This window comes from Triticum urartu, chromosome 5, assembly GCF_003073215.2.
Source record: "Triticum urartu cultivar G1812 chromosome 5, Tu2.1, whole genome shotgun sequence".
In the NCBI taxonomy this organism is placed as follows: domain Eukaryota; kingdom Viridiplantae; phylum Streptophyta; class Magnoliopsida; order Poales; family Poaceae; genus Triticum; species Triticum urartu.
The window spans coordinates 229,758,219-229,769,056 of NC_053026.1; positions in this window are offsets into that span (position 1 = coordinate 229,758,219).

Genomic DNA, 10,838 nt, shown 5'->3' on the forward strand with positions numbered 1-10,838 from the left:
ACGGGGGACACGATGTTTTTACCCAGGTTCGGGCCCTCTCGATGGAGGTAAAACCCTACTCCTGCTTGATTGATCTTGATGATATGAGTATTACAAGAGTTGATCTACCACGAGATCGAAGAGGCTAAACCCTAGAAGCTAGCCTATGGTATGATTGTTGTTTTTTTGGTCCTACGGACTAAACCCTCCGGTTTATATAGACACCGGAGGGGGCTAGGGTTACACAGAGTCGGTTACAAGGAAGGAGATCTACATATCCGTACTGCCAAGCTTGCCTTCCACGCCAAGGAGAGTCCCATCCGGACACGGGACGAAGTCTTCAATCTTGTATATTCATAGTCCAACAATCCGTCCAAAGGATATAGTCCGGCTGTCCGGATACCCCCTAATCCAGGACTCCCTCACAACCATTTCTTTCATTCAGAATAAGCCATGCATCTTAGCTAGGTTTCCAAATACTGATTTATCCTTTCAGGTTGACCATCAGTATGAGGATGGTATGCAGAACTGTATCTGAGCTTTGTCTTAAATCATGTAAATATATCTTTCCACACCCGACTTGTAAAAATCTTGTCTGTCTATAATGAGTTTAGGATGCCCATGTAACTTCATAATGTTATCCAGGGAAGTTGTTGCTACAGAATGTACTGAATATGGGTGGGACAATGGTATATAATGTGTATATTTGGTGAATCTATCCACCACCACAAGAATTACACCTTTACTTCCAGAAACAGGCAAGCCCTCAATAAAATCCACCTTTAGCCCTCTGACATATGGGACATTGAGAAATTATATTTTCCACAAACTTTTTGAGACGAGGCCAGGAAAATATTGTTTTCCTCTGCGATATGTTGCTCTCATTCTAGAGTGTCCTCCTATAGGAGTATCATGTCATGCATTTAACAAATTTTTCTTGAAGTCCTCTTGAGCTCCCAATCCAATTTTGCTCCTGAATATGAGAATGCCAACATGACAAGTATAATCATAGTAGCTATTGTCCTTGTTGCATAGAAACTGTTCCAGAATGGGCTTGTAATGCTGATCTTTTAGGTAACAGTCATATAATTGCTGAGCCCAAACAGGTACTGCTGCAAAGATGGACATCACTTAGTGTACCTTGCTTTCTTGTACATGATTATAAAATGAAATTCCAGTAATTTCATCATGAGTTTGTGCTGGATTACCTCAGTCAATCTCTAATCCATAATGAACTTCGAGACTGTTGATCTGTTTTAATAACCAACTTAGCTCCCAAGAAGTAATGCCTCCACTTTTTCAAAGCTCCCACAATAGCTAGTGCTTCCTTTTCATAGGTTGACATAGCTGCATTTCTTTGACATAATGTTGCACTGAAGCAAGCCTTCCCATTCTACATTAGCACATCCCCTATGCCTTTCCCTAAAGCATCTGTTTGTGAAGTCTGGTAATGCAAGAACTGGAGCAGATGTGAGAGTTTGCTTGACCTGTGCAAATGCCTTGTCCTGAGTAGCTATCCAAAGAAAATTTCCCTTCTTAAGAATGTCATGTAAGGGTCTACACATAATGCCATAATTCTCTATGAATCTTCTATAATATCCTGCTAGGCCTGGAAAACTTCTTAATTCAGATACATCTTGAGGTGTATCCCAATCAACAATTGCTTGCACCTTCTGGAAGTGGACACCCCTCTGCAGAAAGGACATGGCCCAAGTATTCCACTTGTGGTACTGCAAAAATACATTTAGATCTTTTGAAAATAGTTGATTTTCTCTAAGGACAATGAACATTTTCCGAAAGGTCAGCACATGTTCAGAGATTGAGATACTAGCTACTAGGATGTCATAAAAAACACACACAAAATAACAAATACTTGCACCCAACTCAAACAAGGGGTTGTCAATCCCTTGGTGGTTAATTGCATGGATCAAATCTTGTAGTGTTAGATAGATAAACAAAAACACAACATAAAAACAAAGGTAAATAAATTACAACAAGGTATTTTTGGATTTTTTTATATATGACTAAAATAGACCCCAGGGCCATAGTTTTCACTAGAGGCTTCTCTCTTGAAAATAGGATACAGTGAGTGAACAAATTACTATTTCGCAATTGATAGAAAAGCGAATAATCATGACAATATCCAAGGCAATGGTCATGTATATAGGTATCACGTCTGAGACAAATAGACCGACTCCTACCTGCATCTACTACTATTACTCCACACATCAACATCTATCCATCATGCATCTAGAGTATGAAGTTCATAAAGAATGAGGTAATGCCTTAAGCAAGATTACATGATGCAGACAAAGTAAACTCAATCAATATGAATAAACCCCATCATTTTACCCTTAATGACAACAGTACAAATACGTGTCTTGTCCCCTTCTATCACTGGGATATATATCACTTCAAGATTGAACCCATCACAAAGCACCTATCCCATTGCAAGATAAATCAATCTAGTTGGCAAACCAAATCAATAGATCAGAGAGAAATAAAAAGATATAATAATCATGCATAAAAGAGTTCAAAGAAGACTCAAATAATATGCATGGATAATCTGATCATAAACTCACAACTCACGGGATCCCAACAAACACACCGCAAAAAAGGATTACATCGAATAGATCTCCAAGAACATCGAGGATAACATTGTACTGAAGATCAAAGAGAGAGAGAAAAAGGCATCTAGCTACTAGCTATGGACCTGTAGGTCTATGGTAAACTACTCAATCATAATCGGAAGGGCGGCAAGGTTGATGTAGAGCCCCTCCATAATCGGAAGTTTTGCATACACCAAGACCTCCTCGAGGGGCGGCCTCGCCAGGCTAGCTCCCGAGGAGCGGAGATATCTATGCAAGATGCACCTCGCGAGGTTCAGATGACGTGAGCCGTGACGACTAAGGGGCCAGGCAGGTGCCAGCGGGCGCAGTGTACCAGTTTCCTCTTTGGTGCTAAGGAGGCAAGCGCAGGCGTGGAGTCCTGAGGAATCAAGCAAATGTTTCCATTTCGATGCAACAAGACCAAGACCACCAGGACGGAAGAGCAGAGGTCATCGTCGAGCCCACCATGGCGTCACGACCAGGAGCTTTTGGCACGCGAAGACTACTTTTGTCAGGATAGCATGTACTAGTTGTCTCCCTTCAAAATTGGCCATTGTGGGATCCCTTCCCGCCTTACATTTGGGAAGAGGACCAAGGCCATTATAAATAGGACTTAACCACCACCATAGAAGGGGGGGATTATCAGATCATCCTCTCACCCACCAGCTCATCCAGCACAAGAACACCTCTCCTCCTAAGGTTGTTCTCCACTATACTAGTTCATCCTCAGCCCTTCGAGGCTAATCCACCACAAAGCAGGAGTAGGGTTTTACACCGCAAGGTGGCCCGAACCTGGGTAAACTGATGTGTCTTTTGTTAATCTAGTTCGTCAAGCTAGGTTGTGGGATTAGCGAGCAGGCAGACTGGGGAGGACGACTTCTTCGCACGCACCCCAGAGTTCGAACCTCTCATGGGTCTGCGGAACCCTGAATCCGACATTTGGCGCGCCAGGTAGGGGTGCGTCGGAGCCTCTCTTCTTCCAGTCAGCCGCCATCACCCTGCAGTTCTGATGGCTGACGATCCGGGGGCTCATGCCGAGCACTGGGCTGCTTGGCCTGCCCGGGCGGCGCTGTCCGCCCAAGAAGACCTCCACACCGCGCTCCAGGCAGCCTGCACGCCACCCAACACCGCCGGACGTGGGTTGCGTGGGCCTGCGCCGTCCTCCTTCACACCGCAATGTACGCACTCCACCACATGATCTTCAGGCTACGCCGCGGCGACGACACCACACACTCGTCGGGAGTAGGCAAACATGCGAGCCGCGCTCATCGTGGCGCGAGAGCTGCTGTGTTGCAGGTTGGCGGAGGGCGGCCGCGACGCCCTGCTGGAGCGGGTCGCCGAGCTGCTTGACGCCGCCTGCAGGGGTGCGGCACCCTTCTACACCCTACCCATGCCGCAGGTTGTGGCAGGGGCGCGCCAGACCACGGCGTGCCTGCGCGCCCCCGGAGCGCCTGGGGGATTCGACATCATCAACGTGGTCCACAGCGCCGCTCATCCTACCACGACTACGCCACCTCCAGGCGAGGCAAGCTCTGTCGGTCCATTGCGGGGCCACGCCAGGATGTTACCCCATGGTCATCAGAGCCTGGCACCAGACCTGGCGGCCCACCACACAGGGCACCTAGGCGACGGTCCCGAGGCGGCAATCTCAGACGTCTACGTGCCTCTCATGGTGGACCTGATGTACACACCGAGAGGAAACCCTCGCCCGCTCTTCGAGCCAAGATGGGTAGCAGGGACACAAGAGGCCGAGGATTTCCACGAGCCGTCCAGAAGCTTCACCGACCCCTTCAATGACGACAGTCGCTGGGTACAACCGATATCTAAGGAGCATGATTATGCTAATCGTGGACCGCAGGTAAACCAGGCCACGACGGCGGCCAGAGACCCCGAGACGATGGCCCCGCCCCAGGCAGGAGAGCTGCACTAGGGGCTGCATGGGGGGAGCCCGGGGCCAGGGCCTCCCCCGCGCCGCATGGGGCAAGGCACTGCGTGGAGGTAGGTCCTCTGCCGGGGAAGGCGCCGGTGAGCCCTTCCCCCTGGCGGGGGGCCCGTGGTCGTCGAGGGCGCCGCCAGCGTCCACCTTGCCCCCGTCCTGGTTTTCGGACACCCCAACGGTGGTCGGGGGAGGCGCTGGGCGGGGCCCTCATCAGGCGACATGAAGCAAGGCCCATGCCTGTGAAGGTCTCTGCTCGTGACACTCTCACCTAATAATGAGTGGGGCTGTACACGCCCCGGAGTCTCCCAAGTGCTGTCCTCGGGCTTTACGGGGGCTCCCGCCCACGTCCAAGTGGAAGCACCATGCTCTGCGCTGGCCGTCAACATTGTCCCCTCAATGACTATGCTCACACCTAGTGAAAGCACTTAGCTCCGCGCTGGTGAGAAGACAAGAAGACGAGCTAGGTGCCGGACATGGCCGTTTGCTTTCGCCCTTCTTTCTGTAAATCGACTCAGTGCCTTTTTGGACTAATATTTGAAGTTCCTTGTGTTTAACAAAAACGGGGGGAATTTTCTCTTGATTTGTGTCGGTTTCTCACTTTCTAGTTGTGCGTTTTTCTGAGGGGCTCACACCTGCTGCCCCCCTGCGAGCACCCCACGAGCGGGGGCTGGGCATGGTATGTGCACGTCAGGCACGTTCGGGCCAGCCTGGGCGGCGACAGGACCTGAGGGAGTCCTGGATTAGGGGGTATCCGGACGGCCGGACTATAACCTTTGGCCGGACTGTTGGACTATGAAGATACAAGATTGAAGACTTCGTCCCGTGTCCGGATGGGACTCTCCTTGGTGTGGAAGGCAAGCTTGGCAATACGGATATGTAGATCTCCTTCCTTGTAATCAACTCTGTGTAACCCTAGCCCCGTCCGGTGTCTATATAAACCGGAGGGTTTAGTCCGTAGGACATAATCACAACAATCACACCATAGGCTAGTTTCTAGGGTTTAGCCTCTCTGATCTCGTGGTAGATCTACTCTTGTACTACCCATATCATCAATATTAATCAAGCAGGAGTAGGGTTTTTCCTCCATCGAGAGGGCCCAAACCTGGGTAAAAACATCGTGTCCCTTGTCTCCTGTTACCATCCGCCTAGATGCACAGTTCGGGACCCCCTACCCGAGATCCGCCGGTTTTGACACCGACATTGGTGCTTCCATTGAGAGTTCCACTGTGCCGTCGCCAAAAGGAAGGATGTCTCGTCTCGTCTTTAAAGACGATACTACTGTTGGAGGAGCTTTGGCTGTCGGCCAAACTCTCCGGCTAGGCGGTTTCATCATGACCGCCTGTTCGGCCGCCACGCCGACGATGACTTCTTGGGTCATCGAAAATAGCCTCCATGTCAAATCGGCACTCATCGAACAGATGGATCTAATGGAGCTCGCTTCCTTAAACGAGCTCTTGGATCACATCGCCGCCTTGGGAGTCGCTACGGACTATGATCGGATTGGGCTTAAACCTGATCAAAGGGAGATTAACTCTCCACCGGTCACCCATCATATTGCAGTGGTGGAGGAACAATGCGGCGACCTTTCCTCTATCTTGAGGACCAACTATGTCCGGATTCCCGAGCTCTCCGAGCCGGATGCCCGTTCGCGGGAGGACAACATCCAATCCCTGAACTTAGAGTCAGGCAGCGGGCCAGGATTATCGAGTAACACCCCGGAACCAGAACTTCCAAAATTGGAAACTCCTCGGCCCCTGGATCCCAGATCGGGTAAGGGTTCGGATTCAGTTACACCCTCCCACCCAAACATACGCGATCTTTCCCACATTAGGCAAGAGCCCCAGGAAACAGTACATCACTATTGGGCAGATTCCTCCTTGCGATGAACAAGGTTAAGGACTGTCGCGAGGAAGACGCAATCCTATTTTTTTTGCAATAATTGCACAGACAAGGGAATCCTTAACGCCATAAATTGCCGTGAGATAACACGCTTCGCTGACTTGGCGTCCATAGTACGAAAGTACTGTGCGATGGAAAGTGCCTGGAAAACTGAAACAAACTTTTGGGATAATCTGGCCCTGAATACAAACCCAGTCCGAAATAAAAGGGTGCATTATCACAATACACCCGGGTCAACTACCAAAAAGCAAAAACCCTCTACAGGGCATGGAACCGTACTGGAGGGATGGCTCAACGGACCCTGCAAAATTCATAGTACAGAAGGCGCCACACCAACACATAGCCTTAGAGCATGTTGGATACTCCGGCAGGTAGCCAAAAGTGGTGAGGATCTTCTCATCCTAGAGGCCACAAAGCACCATCCCAGGGATAACAATACGGTATTATCAGTCTTTGAGACCTTCGCATCAAATAATAGGCGAAAGAGAACGCTCTGCAGCCTTGCCGAAATCTACCATGTGGCAACAATAAATCCATGGAGTGACACGGCTATTACCTTCGATGCCAGTGATGAACCTAAGTTCCGAACAGCCCGAGGACCAGCTACGTTGGTCCTCAGTCCAATCGTGGACGGCTTTCGACTCACCAAGGTGCTCATGGACGGCGGCAGCGGATTAAACCTCATCTATGAGGAAACCCTTCAAAAAATTGAAATAGGCTGGAACCGCATCGAGCGAAGCAGCACAACCTTTAGAGGAATAATCCCCAGTCGAGAAGCGCGCTATACAGGCAAAACCACACTAGATGTGGTGTTCGGCACGCCGGAGAATTACAAGTCCGAAGAGATTACGTTCCAAGTGGCCCCGTTCAATAGCGGATACCACGCCCTTCTAGGGCGGGAGGCATTCACAATCTTCCAAGCCATACCCCATTACGGGTACATGAAGCTCAAAATGCCCGAGCCCAACGGAATCATCACTCTCGCTAGCGATCCGGACACAGCACTCCGCGCCGAAAACAAGATAGCCGCATTGGCCCTCGAGGCATTATCCGAAGCCCTCGCGGCCGAGGAACCGACTGCGCTGCGCTCCACGGTGGATAGGGACGACGTGATACTTGATAAGAGATCCAAGTCTACCTCCTTTAAACCAGTGGATGAAACAGTCAAAATCCAAGTCCATCCAACGGACCCTACAAAAACAACCACTATCGGGGCACGGTTAAGCCCCCCCCCCAGTGGACGCTGCACTACGAGATTTCCTGCGCAAGAATTGGGACATATTCGCCTAGCATCCCTCAGATATGCCAGGAATCCGATGCAGGCTGGCTGAGCACAGCCTCAATATCCTAAAAGGATTCAAGTCGGTCAAGCAGGCTCTTCGGCGTTTCTCTGAACCTAAGAGACATGCTATGGGAGAGGAACTAGCCAAGTTATTGGAGGCCGGATTCATTAGAGAAATAAAACACCCGGACTGGCTAGCAAACCTGGTGATGGTACCAAAGAAGGATAAATCCTGGCGCTTGTGCGTCGATTTCAAGGACCTCAACAAGGCCTGCCCAAAGGATCCCTTCCCCCTCCCCCGCATCAATCAAATTATCGATGCTACCGCAGGACACGACTCATTGTGTTTCCTCGACGCATACTCCGGCTACCACCAAATTAAGATGGCGGAGCCCGACCAAGCCGCAACGGCATTCATCACACCATACGGCCCCTTCTGCTTCAACACAATGCCCTTTGGGCTCAAAAACGCCGGCGCAACATATCAGCGCATGATTCAGACATGTCTGGCAAACCAGATCGGCAAAACAGTGGAGGCATACGTAGATGATGTGGTCGTCAAAACCAAGCATGTCGACTCTCTAGTAGACGACTTGAGACTCACATTCGATAACCTCCGAACATATGACATCAAGCTCAACCCAGAAAAATGCATTTTCGGCGTGCCTGCCGGAAAGCTCCTGGGCTTCATTGTATCCGGCAGAGGAATTGAAGAAAATCCGGCCAAGATCCGAGCTCTGTCATAGTTGGATATCCCAACAGACCTCAAACAAATCCAGAAATTAATCGGATGCGTGGCGGCTCTAAGCCGCTTTATCTCCTGCCTGGGAGAAAAGGCATTACCCCTTTATCGCCTCTTACGGCGCATCGAACACTTCGAGTGGACGGATGCCGCCACAGCTGGATTGGAAGAAATAAAAGCCATATTAGCAACCAACCCAGTCCTGGCCGCGCCAAACATTGGCGAACCAATGTTGTTATACATTGCGGCAACCCATCATGTTGTGAGCGCAGTGCTCGTCATCGAACGAGAAATGGACGGACATAAATTCCCCCTTCAAAAGCCGGTCTACTATGTATCCACTGTCCTTACTCCATGCAAGTCATGGTACCTGCATTATCAAATGATAGCATACGCGGTATTCATGGCATCCCGGAAACTGCGACACTACTTTCAGGAGTGTTCGATAACAGTAGCCTTGGAAGTGCCACTTAATGATATTATAAACAACCGCGACGCCACGGGCCGGATTGCCAAATGGGCCATTGAGCTCCTCCCATTTGACATAACTTACAAGCCGCCGCGAGCCATTAAGTCGCAAGTACTGGCCGACTCTGTCACCGAATGGACGGAAGCCGAACTCCCTAAAGAGTACGGCGCGTATTCCAACTGGATCATGCACTTCGACGGCTCCAAAATGTTGGCTGGTCTGGGGGCTGGCATGGTTTTGACGTCCCCAACCGGAGATATAGTTCAATACGTACTCCAGATAATGTATACGGACTCCAACAGCGCAGCCGCATATGAGGCCCTTTTACATGGTCTCCGGATGGCAGTATCCATGGGAATTCAACGCCTAGAGGTGTGGGGGATTCGAACCTCGCAATATCCAAAATAAATGGAAACTTTGATGCCAAGGATTCGAAAATGGTGGCCTATCGCAACACCGTCCTAAAAATGTCAGCTCGGTTCGAGGGGCTCGAATTTCACCATGTAGCCCGAAAAAACAATCAGGCGGCAGATGTCCTCGCACGCATAAGTGCAAAACGCGATGCAGTCCCCCCCAACATCTTTTTGGAGAGGCTGTTCAAGCCATCCGTGGTATGGGAAGGGGAACCCATCAATAACAGCCCGGACCCAACCGCAATGCCCGATACCGAACACTCTGACATAATCGGAGGCTCTGCCACCGAAATAACATCTTCAGCCCACGTTATAATGGCCGTCATCGCCCCGTGGATAGAACCATTCCTAGCCTACCTAACTAGGCAGGAACTCCCCGAGGACCAAAATGAGGCATGTTGCATAGTGCGGCGATCTAAAGCCTATAAGGTCCATGAGGGATAGCTTTATAAGAAAAGCACCACCGGAGTCCTTCAAAGGTGCATCTCCGAAGAGGAAGGGCGGAAGCTTCTGGCTGAAATTCATGCCGGACTCAGAGGCCACCACGCTGCAGCCCAGGCCCTTGTAAGCAAGGCCTTCCGTACAGGTTTTTATTGGCCGACGGCCCGGGCAGACGCTCAGGACTTAGTCCAACGCTGCGTTGGTTGCCAGCTTTTTGCAAACCAAAGCCATATGCCACCCACCGCCCTCCAAACAATCCCCATTACCTAGTCCTTCGCGGTCTGGGGGGTCGACATGGTTGGACCCCTTAAAGGGGGAACCCACAAGAGGAAATACTTGCTGGACATGGTGGATAAATTCACCAAATGGATAGAAGCCAAACCTGTTAAAACGGCCGAATCCGGACCGGTGATAGACTTTATATCCGGGGTTGTACACCGTTATGGCGTCCCCCACAACATCATCACAGATAATGGCACGAACTTTACGGCCGGCGAGGTAAAACTCTGGTGCAAAAACATGGGCATCAAGCTCGATTATGCTTCCGTCTATCACCCACAAACTAACGGATAAGTCGAGCGAGCAAATGGTCTTATCATGAGCGGCATCAAACCCAGACTAGTGCGGTCCCTAAAGGAATCTAACACGCACTGCGTAGAGGAGCTCGACTCCGTACTCTGGGGGCTGCGGACCACGCCGAATCGCACTACCGGATACACACCATTCTTTATGGTATATGGCGCAGAGGCGGTTCTGCCCTACGACATAATTCATGACTCACCTCGAGTGCGCATGTACGAAGAAAGAGAAGCCGAGCTCGATCGGCAGGACAGTTTGGACGCCCTGGAGGAGGAGCATGACGTGGCAAAAGCTCGTTCCGCATTCTATCAACAACAGGCTCGAAGATACCAAAGCAGAGAAGTACGTGCCAAAACTTATAACGTTGGTGAGTTAGTTCTACGCCTGTTGGAGAAGAAAAAGGACAAACTCAAGCCCAAATGGGAGGGTCCCTTCATTATTGACCAAGTTCTGACTGGTGGAGCGTACCATCTGCGGGATGCATCG